This window comes from Eleutherodactylus coqui, chromosome 6 (genome assembly GCF_035609145.1).
Source record: "Eleutherodactylus coqui strain aEleCoq1 chromosome 6, aEleCoq1.hap1, whole genome shotgun sequence".
Classification (NCBI taxonomy): Eukaryota; Metazoa; Chordata; class Amphibia; order Anura; family Eleutherodactylidae; genus Eleutherodactylus; species Eleutherodactylus coqui.
This window is the reverse complement of record NC_089842.1, coordinates 144731229-144747451: the sequence shown is the minus strand read 5'-3', so window position 1 is coordinate 144747451 and position 16223 is coordinate 144731229.

Below are 16223 nucleotides of genomic sequence, written 5' to 3'. Positions count from 1 at the left end.
TTTTGCACCTTCAAGGTGGTTGGCATGTTGTGTAAATCAAAAATCCATTTTAATTACAGGTTGTAATGCAACAAAGCAGGAAAAACACAAAGGAAGTGCATATTTTCACAAGGCACTGTATTGTTTATACTCCCCTTACTCCTTGCTATAGATGCCCACCCTTAGGCCACTCTCACACACCATTTGTTAAAATGCCGTGTTTCAAATGCGGCAATTTTAAAGCATTTTCAAACTGCGTTTTCGAACTGTGTTTTCAAAAGCATTTAACAGCGTTTTTTAATGCACCCCATCATTACAATAGGTGATGAGGAACGTTAAAAAGCGCTGAAAAGCATAAAAATAGAGCAGACAGCATTCGAAAATCGTGGTGTTAGAAACACTAAGCTCAAACGCTCATCTGAGAAGCCCCATTGAAATCAAAGGAGGCGTTTTACAGCGTTTAGCGCGGCGTTTGAAATGCCACGCTAAACGGTGAGTGCGAGAGCGGCCTTAGTGCTGTTTTATATATGTAGCAAAACTTTCACAATGAGAAATATGTAGGTTTCTTTACTTTATAGTAGATCGACATCCAAAAGCTGTTAATTATAGTATACTAAAACACATAAGAATACAAAATGAAAACGAGGAAAGGAAAAGGAACCAGAATTATGTTTCTAGAAGATCAAGAAGTAGAAATTCCCTTGGAGATCTCTCTTAGATCCAAGTGAGTTGGACTCAATTATTACACTTCTCAGTTTTCTACAAAACATTTCATCAGGTTTCAGTTTTTTTGGATGGAAAAATAGTGCAGTCTGCAGTGTTATTTTTCCATCCAAAAACCCCCAAAACCTGACGGAATCAAAGCAAACAAAAGCCATTCCATTTGCTTTCCGTTTTATATCAGTTCCTCTCCTCCGGAAATGGAGCAGAGAGAAGGAAACCCTAAACTGAGACCTAATGCAGGTGTGACAGCAGCCAAAGAGTGAATGCACACGGGCGGATTTGGATTGTGGAATTGTGGAATGGGCGATTCCGCAGCAAATACCACCCATAGCATGCTATGATTTTTCATATGCACGAACGGAAACCAATAGCAAAAATCGCAGCATGCTCCATTTTCCTGCAGACTCCACACAGACAGCTTCCTTTAAAGTCAATGGAAGCCACCCAACCCGTGGCCCGTCTGCAATATCACGGACCGCGGATTCCGTGGGAAAAGAAGGAGTTTAAGAAAAAAATCTGTATTACGCATGTCCGACAGCGAGCCATGTGGACCATCCACAGTACAGAAAAGAAGAAGAAATACAGGTACGCGCAGATACTGGCTGGGCACAGGGAATCCGACCTTCCCGTGTGCATGGGTGAGTGTGATATCAAAACGAGAAAATCACATTTTGAAAATCACATACTTGAAATGCTTGAGCGTCAGCGATGGTTTTTCCTGCAAATAAACTTGTATCGCTGCTGCATGCGATTTTTCAGGTGAAAGACAATAGGACTTGCTAATGTTTTAAACACACCGGATTGCACGAATATTGCAAGTTTGTGCGTTGCGATGCATTATTTTGGAGGCTCCATGAGGAAACATAGGCGAGAAAAAAGGGCTTATCACAACAAGATAGCACATGCCACAATTTTTTTTCACACCACATCGCATGAGTGAAAACATCGCACATGTGAGGGAAGACATTGAAATACATGGGTTTCATATAATAGTAGTTTCACGCGCTCTCACATTGCCAAAAAAATCACGCGATTCTATTGCCCGTGTGAAACCCCCCCTAAGCAAGAGAAAGCAGCACCAAGATCCATACAGGTTGAGAAATAGTAATCAATATGCACATTACAAAAATACTTTCAAAAACACCAAGATCCATTGAGTTTCTAAGATTACCAATAATACTTAGCATATGTATATCCGTTCTATACTTCACGGCCCCTATAGATTTTTAATCTAGATAGTGTCTATTTATTGACCAATTTCTGGTGTTCGGGCATGTCCACACACAGCAGCAATGCTGCAGAATTCATGTACAGAAAGTCCACAGCATTTACAGTACAAACCATTTGGATGGGATTTAACAAATCTTATCCTCACAGTACGGAAAAAATCAGCGTGGAATCCAGAGAGTAACTGATGGGATGCAGAGTTAAATGTGCGGCATGTCAATTTATGTTACGGATTTGCAACTCAGATTTGTCCTCTTCAATGGGAAACATCATATTGCACTGAGTTAGAAGTGCACAAGCACCAGCCATCGGAGGTGGTCAGTTCCCTTAGCAATGAGCAGTAAACAACTGCAATGAAGACTGGCTTTTAAAGAAAATGGGGCATTTTTGAAACACACATGTAATTGGTAAATATTTTTTTTCGTATTTGTAGCAGATTGGAATGCGGTTCCTGAGATGGGAATATCACTTTAACCTCCCAAAACACATTAAAAATGGCAATGAGGCATCAAGCCTTATATATCATGTCAGCCAAGGCTAAGGGGAATGTGAACCAATGGAGCGCATGAAATAGTGTGAGCATTGGTGATGCCTATTGGATAATCGTCACTTTAAAGGGGCTATCTCACATTTGACAAAAGACACAACCAAATTGCGGCTAAATCTTGTGTTTTCTCACCCATTCACACGGCCCTTTGCTGGCTGATCTCAGTAATACAAGCTCCCATTGAGGCACACCATTGCGGAGGAGACCACGGGGATTTTCTTTAGATGATTGTCATGGGTGGCTCTATGATCTTCCCTGGCAATGACGGCAAAGGCCTAGCTCGGCCCTTGTCATCATTGCATGGCTCGGGCACGCACAAAGGCACAAATAGAACAGGTAAAAGGTAGATGGTGGCAATAAATCTCCACCGTGTTGTGCGGTGACGCCAGTACCTCTTTTCCTACAGATAGTTACTTGTCGGCAAATAATAGAGTCCATACACATAGTTAACTTTCAAAATTGGAGGCACGCGGTTTCCTTTACTTACGGAATCCAACCTTGATTTTCCAAGAATACAGCAGGATGACAGTTCAAACACAGACATTCTAGCAGGCTTCTTTCTGAATCGTTTCCTTTACACACGCTCACATGTCCTTCTAGGAGGCACTTTTCCTTCCTATTACTAGGTGTCTTCTGTCCAAGTTATCTGACTTGACGAACCCTGGGGGTACTCTCCTGATGCGGTGATCTCCTTAACACTCCTGTTACTTTTCTTAGGTCTTCAGCTATTTTTCCCAGCTGGCACGATTGCAAACCATGGCTCTCAGTTCTAGTCCTGTTGCTAGTATGTCTCACGTAGTATGAGACAAACACATGGCTCTGTTGGGGCAGAAGCATAAGGTAGCTTCAGCCTCACGCTGACACGTCCTCCTCCACTGACTACATCTCGGCATCTCTCTCTATCTGACTCCTCCCACCTACTCTCTTCTCACGAGACTAACCACAACTCAGAGGTTATGGGTGGGGGGAGGGGGAGCGACAAGACAGGTTATTAGCACATACATAAGACATATATTCACAAAACAGTTTATGCGAGACAGACATACACCTACCCTAAAGACACCCCAATGCCAGGCTACTACACTGCCAGCAAAGAAAGGGGGAGGGAGGGGGTGGTAGTTTAGCAGCAAAAGCCACTGCTAAAGCCCCTCCACTGCCTAGCTGGCAGCTACCTTAGGCTTCTATGGAAGCTGCCGGCTGATCGCGGCCAAAAGATAGGGCAAGACCTAGTAGCTTATGCACTATCTTTTCTGGCTGGATGATTTTGGAAAATTGCCCATCTAAACAAAAGCATGGGAAACCAATGCGTCAGATGGACACGATTTTCAGCCGATGTTTTTTATCAGAGCAAAATAGCCGCGATAAAACCTTAGTTTGAATAAGGCCTAAGTCTGACATCATAAATGATAAATGTTAATTGTGATACAACCCCCTTAAATTGTTTTGTTCAACAATTATTACCTTAATTTCTATTCAACTTTTTTTCTATGGGCCTAGGTGGTAGAACCACAACCATAACCTACCATAACATACTATTCATTACAATAGCTCCACAAATCATGTCTTCTTACCTTTTATTATATAGTTATTTCCTTGACAGAACTGACAGATTACATAGCTTGGGAAGTTGATGACATGTTGACAAATTTTAGAATGCGTTGAGTTATATAGGCTTAATGTTGTCAGGTTTCCAGTAGAGGTCCCATTAGTTAAGGTTGATAGGTCGTCATCTTCATCTAGGCTAGATATATCATTCCCATTGGAATCTGGAGATGTGTTTGCTTCATTATTTTTCATGCCCAAGTCATTGACGTTTGGATGATGCAGGATAGCATCTGCAGTGATAGACTCATTGGATGAGAGATGACTGATTTGGGTCGTACCATTCTGTTTTTGATTAGTATGGTCAAGAAAAAGTGAAGAATTAGATCTATCATCATCACTGATGTCATTGGCTGTAGAATTGGTGGATAGTCCTGCAGGGGGTAGAATGCTAAATGTGAAGCATAGCTTTGTGTAGCAGGATATTAAGTACAGACATAAGAGGCAATATGTCCATTTGTATCCCATTATGCTTTTGATTTTCATTGTTCTACAAGAAAACAAATAAATGCAGGTTACACACTAAACAGAACAATATGCATAAAGCGTATGGCAAGTAGAAAAACAAGTCAATTAGCAGAACTGCAGTAAAAAGATCTCTCTCTCTCTCTCAACTCTAAGCGTGAAAAACTGCGAAAATCTGCGATACATGAGGTAGTTCTTTTCTCAAAAACCATAAAGCCTAGGGAAAGGATTTGTATACTGAAGAGAATCTATCTCACCTCTATGTGTATATACTGAGGAGAATATAACTGACCTTTGTGTGTATATACCGATGTAGAATGTAACTGTCCTCTGTGTGTATATACTGAGGAAAATCTAACTGTCCTCTGTTTTTATATACCAAAAGGAAGCAGCCATTGACTGCAGGGATGGAGCATGCCTTTAAGGCTACGTTGGGGCTGCAACAACCAATCTGAGGGTAAATTTGAATAAAAAGGGGTGTTACCTTTAAAGGTAAAAAGTGAGGAGAATGGGAGTGGTGGCACATTCTGCAGAGGGACATCGGTACATGCAGTCTGAGGAGAATCTAACACTCCTTTATGTGTATACATATTTTATTTCTCGGTTTCTCTGAAGTAACCATGACTCTATAAAATTTTCCATGTGAACAAGTAAACACCTGTACCACGTTAACTCAGGTGAAGCCGGGTATATCAGCTAGTAGGATATAAACGACTACAGAAAAATCCAGTATACATCAAATAGCTGTTTTTGTAGATGTTTCCCTGTGTATATAATCTATTTGGGAATAAAAATATGTTGATAATTAGAGCCAAAGGATTGCTTGCTGCAATGAAAACTCCTTAAAGGGATTATTCACTCTAGACAATCCTTACATTTTTAAAAGGGTCCATTGGTTAAAAAAAAGTGTCTGGTTACTGGCACCCCCAGTGATCAGGTGTAATCTGTGGGGAAACAGGTCAGTAAATGTCCAATTTCATTGCAGGGCCACCATAGGAGAAACTAAGTATTACACGGTCCATTCAAATCAATTGACTGTTTGTGTACTGTACACAGGACCCCCAAAGTGAAAGACTATTTGTAGCCACTATCCCTTTTGACCAAGAGAGGAAGGTCCTGATCAAAGTATACCCTGCTATTAATTTAGAAGTCCCCAATAGGGTATATGAAAATTGTTTTTCCAAACTAGGCAAGCCCTTTAAATCTTCTTTCGTACATAGTTTTGTGTCATCAAAAAGACATCTTAAAAAACGTAATCAAAAACAGCAACACGGGTCATACAAACATTTGCAACATTTTTGTAAAATTGAGGTCTATGGGTTGATTTCACCTTCAAAAAACTGCTAATTGGGGCAATGTATGAGTTAGGGCCATCATATTTTCATGCCAGCAACACTATAGTAGTTCAACACTGGTACCATGATAAGACAGATTGTGGCATGGCTTGAGTGGTTATTACTCAGCATGCACGGGTTAAGAAGATATCATCCAATATTTGCTTTTCTAGTGCTAATTAGTTTGCAGTGGAGATGAGCGAGCATACTCACTAAGGACAATTGCTCAAGCGAGCATTGTCCTTAGCAAGTACCTGCCCACTCGGAAGAAAAGGTTCGGGTGCCAGCGCGGGTGAGCGGTGAGTTGCGGGAGTGAGCAGGGGAGAGTGGAGGGGAGAGAGGGAGAGAGAGATCTCCCCTTTATTCCCCCCTGCTCTCCCCCGCTGCTCCCCGCCCTCCGCCAGCACCCGAATGTTTTCTTCCGAGCGGGCAGGTACTCGCTAAGGACAATGCTCGCTCGAACAATGGTCCTTAGCGAGTATGCTCGCTCATCTCTAGTTAGCAGTTAAAGAGTTAGGAGTTAATAAGGCTAAGCAGAGACTGACATCAGAAATATGCATTTGATACCATAACCTTCCAGCATAATGTAGCCCTAAATCAAATGAAGTTTCTAATGCAGATGGCACAGCTGTATCACATGGCTTTACTGCAGCTTGGTATTGAACGTATACGTTTTACCTTTTCATCTTACATCCCACATCTCCAGATATGTTGTGTTTAGGGCTAAGATAAGGGAGGATATATCTGATTAGGGGGTGCAAAGGTAGTGGTCACATCCTGGCCCTACCCCCTGATGTGGCCCAAGGGGTGCTCTGCCTTAAGACACCAGTATAATCAATGGAACTGAGTAGGGGATCCTCACAGAGATCTTCTATTGGGTGATTCAAGTTATGCCTCTGCATTCCATGTGCCACCTCATGGTGACTATCATAGTAGCATTAGGCAGAATACCTCTGTAATACTGTGTCCAATGGAGCATGCCCCAAATGTTTTTCATGACAGATTATATGGAGTCTGAAACAATAAACCTGTTGTACTATGCCACACTAAAGGAGTTGCCTGGGACTTTGCTATTGGTGGCCTATCCTCAGGATCAGTCATCAATAGTTGATTGGCTGGGGTCCGCTGGTTGGGATCTCTGCCAATCGGTTGATATTAGGTCAGCTGCCATTGCGGACAGAGACAGGAGGAGACAGCGCCATCTCCAGTCTATCTTTATGTCCAGTTGCTCGGTTTAGTAATGCAGGCACAGTTCCCATTGAATTCAATAGGAGCAGCTCCTGCAATACCAGCGCAGGCCACTGCTTTATAGATAGAGCTGTCTACTTCTGGCTGATTGGTGGGGATCTCAAGCAGCTGATTCCTGCCCCTATCAACATAGGGGGATAGGTCATCAACAGTAAAGTCCTGAACAATCCCTTTAAAACTGAGGCATAAGGAATGGATGCAATAGTATAGTTGCCATATCACAGCTCCATACAACTTGTAGTTAGTACAGAGCCACAATATGACAGTTTGCGCAAGCCCTACAAAAATTCTATCGGGTGCTGAAATGTCCAACGGCCATCCCAACAATGATCGCTCCTGAGCTTTTACACGGATTATTGTGCAAACTGCTGGATATCACAAACAATTTGCACGATAATCGTCCGGTGTAGAAGTGCTTCAAGTAGCAAAAACTGCTTGTTTAATGCTTCGCTACAAATGAGAGTTAATATATCTTAAAGCTGATTCAATCTACCAGGAATTAGAGCAACAGCTGTTTCATTTCCCCTGACGGGTTGCTTGTTGTTCATGGCTTGTTGTCTCCGAGGCTTTTTCAATGACTTTATAAAACCTCTTGTTTTGCACCATTTGTGCTGTCAACATATACATTCACGAACATCCATTACTGCGGACAGAGCTAATGTTATGTACAAAGTAGGCTTCTAAATTTTCTCTTTTGGATTATCTCGGTTAGGTAAACAGATAAAATCACTGTATATTAGTTTTGCTTTATAGTTAATTAAGGGCTCCTGTGCACAGGCGTTGCGAAATCACGCGGCGAATCTCTGCGGCGGGAGCCGCCACCTGGGAGCAGGAGCCGGCAGACGGATCTCCACGGTGAGCCTATATAACAGATAGGCTCATCGCGAAGAATCGAGGCAATTCGCAGCATGCTGCAATTTGCCGTCCGCGAGCGGAGAATCACAATTTTTCTCCACTCATGGACAGGGGGGCTGCGCTCTTCATAGCAACACTTTGAAAAGTGTGCATTGCGTTCCCTGCGGCCGGATTATCGCTGCGGGGAAGGCAATTCAAAAATGCCCGTGGACAGGAGCCTAAGAAGTAATGTTGTGTGTTCTGTTCTGCAAGAGGAACATGCAGGCACCTTCAGCCTGTGTGCCCCAGAATGAAAGAGGCTAAAAGGAATCTATAGCCTGCCCTGGGCTTACTGTACCCAGGAGATGTGGGAGTACCCGTTGAATGTTACGAGAGAAAAAGAGTGAGGAACTGCCAAGCAACACACCCTTTCCCTTAGGGTGAAGTCGCACGTATATCGGCTCGGTTTTTACGCTGAGCCGATATACGTTGTCCTCGTGTGCAGGGGGGGGGGGTTGGAAGAGCCAAGTGCAGGAACTGAGCTCCCGGCCTCCTCTCCGCCTTCTCTCTGCCCCTCTGCACTATTTGCAATAGGAAGAGGCGGGCCAGGGGCGGGGCTAAGTTACTAGAATTAGCCCCGCCCCCGTCCCACCTCTCCCCATTGCAAACAGTGCAGAGGGGCGGAGAGGAGGCAGAGAGGGGGCGGGAGCTCAGTTCCTGCTCCTGGCTCTTCCATCCTCCCCCGCCCCTGCACACGAGGACAACGTATATCGGCTCGGCGTGAAAACCGAGCCGATATACGTTCGTGTGACTTCATCCTTAAGGCTGTATTCAGACGAACGTGTATTGGCTGGGTTTTCACGCCGAGTCAATATACGTCGTCTCTCTCTGCAGGGGGAGCAGGCTGGAAGAGCCAGGAGCAGGAACTGAGCTCCCGCCCCCTCTCTGCCTCCTCTCCACCCCTCTGCACTATTTCCAATGGATGGAGGCGGGACGGGGCTAATTTGCGTGACTTAGCCCTGCCCCATTCCGCCTCTTTTCATTGCAAATAGTGCAGAGGGGCGGAGTGGAGGCAGAGAGGGGGCGGGAGCTCAGTTCCTGCTCCTGGCTCTTCAGGCCTCCTGCCCCCCTGCAGATGAGGACGACGTATATCGGCTCGGCGTGAAAACCGAGCCGATATACGTTCATGTGAATCCAGCCTAAATGTGAGTGTTGACTGGTAGAGAGTGGAAGAAAGAAAGAAATGTTGCTGGGACCAGGACCCACAAATAACAGGACCCATGAATTCTCCCTGTCACACCACTTTGAAGTTTGCACTATGTTTTCCTGCTGGCGTGTACTTGCAAGTTGTTCCAACTAAACGAGTCTCACCGACCGTTCCCAGTTTGGCTCAGCAAGTTAACTTCTTGTGTGTGGACTTTTTATGACTATCAACTGGATTTACCACAGAGGATGGAACGGTGGCGTCACACATGACACAAAGGACTAAGGTAATCCATCAATGGGTTTAATAACCTGCCCATGGCCCCTTGGACGTGTCACTAATTACCCTCCGGGTGGGAGACGGTACAGCCACCGTGACAAGGCCCAAACTCTACCCCGCTGTCTCCTAGGCTGGGGCCGGCTTCTCGGACGCTACACAGTGTGGTTGCCGGGTACTGCAGTAAATAATAAACCAAACAAATAAAGGCTGTACCAGATAGATATCATGGGTAACACAAATTATTCTTTTTACATATACACTACCGCACATTAAGTCCAGTGCACTAGCCAAATAATCTATTTTTTGGGGGGAAATTAACAAAAAACTATTTGGCAAAGAATATGGATTTATTTAGATAAATAAATATTGAGATTGCTGAAAAAGGTGGATAGTTGATGAGAGAAAAACGTAAGAAAATGAAGGCTCAATTTATTTGTAAACAATGTGTAACGCCACTTTTTTTTACTTATAGTGTACATGCTGTGGAATGTCTGCAGCATTTAGGCCGGCTGCACATGGGCGGATTTGCATTGCGTAATCCAGAGTGGGCGTCCGCCTCCGGATTCTGCAGCAGATACCGCCCATAGCATGCTATGGCAAAACACGATTTCCTCTACATGAGCGGAAATTGATTGCGATTTTCTGCTCACGGAGGAGTAATCGCAGCATGCTGTGTTTCTGTGCGCATTCCACATGGACGGCTTCCATTGAAGTCAGTAGGAGCCATCCAACCCGCAGCCCTTTTGCAATCATTATTGCGGAAGGGTCGCATTATCCGTGTCATGGCCTAGCGACTGCCTGGCATAATCTGTACTGCGCATGTGCACCGGCGCAATTAAAAGACTCTGGACAGGTACGCAGCGGTCACCGGCCGGGCACAGGGTCAGATTCCGCTGCGGGATCCCACCCGTACATGTGCAGGTGGTCTTACACTTCAAGCCACGATGAGGAGATTTTAGAAATCTCCCTTATAGGGTGTGGAAATTTTCTGCAACAAATCAGCAGAGTTTTTTGAAGAACATTTTGGATTCTAAATTCAGAGCATGTCTATTTATGCTGCGGAATTCAACCCTTCAAATACAAGGATTAAATATTGCAACACATTCACTGCGAAGGCGCCCTTAGACTACAAAGCATGATTATTATTTGTGGTAGATTGAAATTAAAGGGATTCTCCAATGACTTTTTGTTCCACAACCACTCTGCCCTTCCTGGTTGCTGCTGACCTGGACATGTGACTGCTGCAGCCAATTGCTAGCCTCAGCAGTGACCTTTAATTGGCTGCAGCGGTCACATGTCCTGGTCAGCAGCAACCAGGAAGGATAAAGTAGATGTGGAGTAATTTAAGTCGTGGGAAAACTGCTTTAATAAGCTGTATTGTCATTAAAATGGAAGCTTTGGTTTTAATAGAATTCACTTGTAAATATATATTCTCACAGTTGTCCCATGCAATTTCCTTGTCAGTACATTGACATGATGAACTCCAAAGATGTTAGTGTGGGCTACCTGATTTTAGTGTATGTTTAACTACAATCAACAGATTATTGGACATTTGTTTTCTATCACTAATTAATTATCCAAGATTGCCATAACTCATCCAATCAGTGATTAAAGGGTTATTTTCATCTCAACTTTTATGGCACATCCACAGGAACACATCTAGAATACTGTGCTCAGTTCCGGAGACATCACCTACAGAAAGACATTGATAAAATAGAACAAGTCCAAAGATGGGCTACAAAATGGCAGAAAGTCTCAAGAATTTGGGAAAGACTTAAAGAACTTAATTTGTATATCCTGGAGGAAAGAAGGTGGAGGGGGTTAAAGGTATAAATAAGGTTAAAGAGGAAAGTGCTTTTATTAGGAAGCTAAACACTAGAACAAGGCGGCACAATTTGGGATTAGTCTGGGGAAATCAGCAGATGTGTCTGGAGAATTGAATGAATACATAAATTCAAGCATGCCTGCAATAGCATATATCTTAAGAGAGACATACAAAAGGAAATAACAGAAGGGCAGACTAGATAGACCATGTGGTCTTTTTTGGTTGTCAATTTTCTATATTTCTGCAAGTAAACCCATGTAGGGGTTCCCATTGCCCAGCTGAAGGCGGTGGCTGGGACATATGAAAACAGCCAAGTGGGTTTTATTACACCATTTCTATAACTCCCATAGAAGTCAGTGAGAATTCTGAAAACAGCATAGCATTGCCAAGGATGAGACCACCCTTTAATAGGAGTTGACTAATACCGCCTAGATTTATAGTATTATAGATAAATTAGCCACGGGATACAGTGATTCTCCACTCTAAGGGCTCGGTCAGATGTGCGATTTTTTAGCGCATGAATAGCCGCGCTTAAAAAGCGGCTCTATTAGAACCAATGCTTTCCAATGAAACTGTTCACATGTAAGTTCTTTAAAAGCCCTAAAAAAAAAAATTGTACCTGCAAAAGATAGCTCATGCGAGTGCAAATCCACCTGTTCACACGATTTTTCTACACACAATGTGTGATTTTAAGCGCGGCTATTCATGCGCTAAAAAAAATAAATAAAATCATTCGCCCGATAGTAATAACTTACAGAAAAAGAAGCCAAATATGCATCACCTGATTTTTTCCCACTCTAATAGTATGCTAATATATAGAGTAAGGCCAGCTTCACACGGGTGTATTTGTGTGCGCAATGCAAAGAGAATAGAACCCATTGATTTCAATGAGTTTGTACACATAAGAGTATTTTCCTGCGCATTTTTTTTGCAGATTTTAAGCAGCTTTTAGGCCAGTCTCTCACAGGCGTTTGTTAAGCACTGCGTTTTACAGTGTTTTTAATGCACACCATCATTGCAGTGGATAATGCGGTGCATTAAAAAGCGTACTAAAATAGAACAGGCAGCATTCGATTAGTGCGAGATTAGAAACGTCACGCTAAGACGCTTGTCTGAGAAGCCCCATTAAAATCAAAGGAGGCTCAGTACAGTATTTTTTGCCGGCATTTCAAACGCCCGCTAAACCGCTGTAAAAACTGCCTGTGTGAGAGCGGCTTACAGCATGAGCCATGTGGATTAATCTCAAGTAATCTCATCCACACCGTGTGAACAAGAAACCAAATCTACAGTATGCCAGTTTGTACTCCAGATTTTCAGTGAGGATTTCACATGCACAATCTGCATGTAACACATAAAAAACTCCGCTACATGTGAACATACCCCTGGATATCAACATTGACAAGTGCATCTAGGACCATATTCTGAACCATACCGGATAGCAATACATTAAACCTGTTCACACTGCGCATCGTGGTCCTGTTCATATCAGAATCCACAACACTCTGCAGAATTCATCATACGACATATACCCCACGCCCAATGCACCCCATTGAGGTAGCAGTAGAACCCAAGCCCTGATAGGGCCACTTTTGCCCCAGTATTATCTGACACATGGTAAGTGGGAGCTCTGTTACAGATTTTGGTAGGTGCATCCTCGGTAAGCTATTTTAGAAAACCCTCAAACTTACCCACAGTTTATGCCACAGGCTTGTTCCTCTTGCTATCAGACCTGAAGTGTATAGATGTGAGCTGATACAGCGGTGTTTTACCTCTTAGTCTTTTCTACAGAGAAGATTGTGACTCAGACACTCCCAGCCCGCAGGAACCTGTTATGGATACGAGCATCCTGGATTCATTGTCCCAAGAGCACAGAGCAGAGAGGGAGCCGGTACCTGCTGTGCAGAATATCACAGCCTCGTATCACTTCCGCATCCTACGGTCTTATCTTATGGCTTACCCCAAACCTCAAGGCTACTAATTCAGTTATTTTACACATAGGACCCTTCATCTGCATAATCATAACCACATATCCTACAATTTGTCTTCCAATAGGAATCCTCTTATCTTCTAATACCACCTGCACACAAGAGTACTTTAGTATACTTATAGGAAGGAGACTAAGCAGTAGGTGCCATTTAAAAAAAAAAATGCAGGTCACACCAATTTTCTTTTAAATTGGTGTGCATTAGAGATGAGCGAACGTACTCGGTAAGGCCGATTTCGCAATCGAGCACCGCGATTTTCGAGTACTTCACTACTCGAGTGAAAAGATTCGGGGGTCACTGGGGGGGCGGGGCGTGGCGGAGCAGAGGGTAGCAGCGCAGAACAGGGGGGAGCTCTCTTTCTCTCCCCCCCACTCCCCTCTGCAACCCCCCGCTCACCCCCGGCGTCCCCCAAATCTTTTCACCCGAGTAGTGAAAGTACTCGAAAATCGCGGTGCTCGATTGCGAAATCGGCCTTACCGAGTACGTTCGCTCATCTCTAGTGTGCATGGCATGATGAAATAAAACTCCCATTAATCATGGCCTTTAGATGTTGTGGATATTATCATTGTCTTCACTATGTTAAATATGCTCCTGTATACATCTCTCATTGTGCTATGACTAAAAGCGTCCTCTACACTTCAAATACACTGTCAAAAAAAAAATCTAGCACCTAGAAAGAGTTGTCAGAATGAAATGAAACTTTCTCTGTGGGACTGTAACGTTGGTGTAAGGAAGTGGTCACAGTATCAGTGAAAAAGGAGAATTCAATTGCGGTAAAAGGACCACGTGAAGTAAGGCTCTAGTACCCTGTTGTACCGCCTCTACCTTGGATACAAGATGTGATACGGCCAGGCATGGAGACTCTAGTACCCTGTTGGGCCACCTCTAGCTTAGATACAAGATGTAATACGAGCATGATTAGAGGCTCTAGTACCCTGTTGTACCACCTTTAGCTTGGATACAAGATGTGATACGGGCAGGCATGGACGCTCTAGTACCCTGTTGTACTGCCTCTAGCTTGGATACAAGATAAGATACAGGTGGGCATGGAGACTCTAGGATCTTGTTGTATCACCTCTAGCTTGGAAGTAAGATGTGATACAGGCAAGCATGGAGGCACTAGTACCCTGTTGGATCACCTCTAGCTTAGATACAAGATGTGATACGAGCTCGAATGGAGGCTCTAATACCCTGTTGTACCGCCTCGAGCTTAGATACAAAATGTTATATGGGCAGGCATAAAAGGCATACAGGTTACTTATGGTATCCTGAGGCATATTGGTCCACATTTGCTGTAGCTGAACCTCTAGCTCATGCAAGCTCAAGGGCTTCCGAAGTTGGCATCCCAGATGGTCCCATACATGTTCTATTGGCGATCAATCTGTCAACCAGGCAGGCCACGGAAGTGTGGCACTGTTGTGGAGACATTCTTGTGACAACCTTGCTGTGCGGCCGAGCATTATCCTGCTGGAAAATGCCTCTTGGAAGCTGCCATGAGAGGAACACATGTGGCTGCAGGATGTCCTGAGGGTATTGCTGAGCTGTGACTACTAAGGGTGACCTATTTGCATATGTGATTGCTCCCCAGATCATTACACCAGTGGGGGCAGTGTGTTGCTCAACAATAACGGTAGACTTGAGGCGCTCACGCCTAGGTCTCCAGACATGAACATGGCTGTTATAAGCACTCAAATTTAGCCTGGATTTGCCGCTGAAGACAACCTGGTTCCATTCCGTAGCTTTCTTTGTTTATGACACCAAAAATGGAGGAGACGGTGGGCAAGTGTCAAAGGCAGTGCACATAATGGGTACTGTGAGACCAAAGTGTGCTTCACCCAAGCGCCTGGAAATCGTGACAGGGGCCTGTAACGATTGTGCCACCCTTCTCTGGCTGGCCGACAACAAAACAGTTGGAGCTTCTTGGATAATCCTCTCTACTGGTAGTCTGTCAATTGCATCCTGAAGCCAGGCCTAACTGTCTGGTCAGAATGGCTCAGGTAGCAGGCAATTCATCAATACGACCATCCACTTTCTCACATTCCAAAAATGCTTCTCTGAAATTCTGTTAACTGGGCAAAATCTCTTTGATTGCATCAGAGGCATGACTAGTAGTCAACAAGCTCTACACACGGTAAAAAAAAGAAAAGGTCACTACACAAAAGTAGCATCTGAGAGCCTTTTATAGTCCAAGGGTGGAACCACTTATAGGGTTTCAGGTGGAAAGATATATATATATATATATATATATATATATATATATATATATATATATATATATATATATATATATATATATATATATATATATATATATAAAAATGGTTAACCAGCAGCAGAAACCTTTTGCTACTGAAATCAGTGAGGCAGTCTGCTAAGACACAGGATTACGAACCAACAATTGACATGGAGTCAATATAGGAGACCGGGCAGCAAATCTCCTCCGATCCTTTATTCTTGTGACAAGCAAAACAATTCCTCTGTGCAATTCAAATACGCTCGTGTGAACACATTCTTAGACATTGAGACACTCTGGTGGTAATGACCCTGTAATTTATCTTTCACTGCTTGTCAGCTAAAAAGCAAAACTTCTCAGAACCATACCATTTCCTTTTCCAGCCAACATGCAATGACGTTTCTCAAATACAAATTGAATGTGCTTCCTGATGAAGGCACCACTACGGTTCTGAAACGTGTTGCATTTTATACACTGTACAACCAATTTGCCTTCAAGTTTCCATCATTGACTTTCATGGATTCTTAAGATAAGTAGCAGTAGATAAAAGGTCTTGTTTTCTATTAGTGTCCATCATCTTATTACACATGGAGACTACAGATTCAACACGGAAAGCAAAACCGCATCATGAATCAGCTTGCTTTGAGAAGAGAACACTGCCTTATATTAGTAGTGCATCACTTGATCAGCATCGGCCAATTCAAAAGCAGTGTGAAGTGCTTCAGACTAGCGATTGGA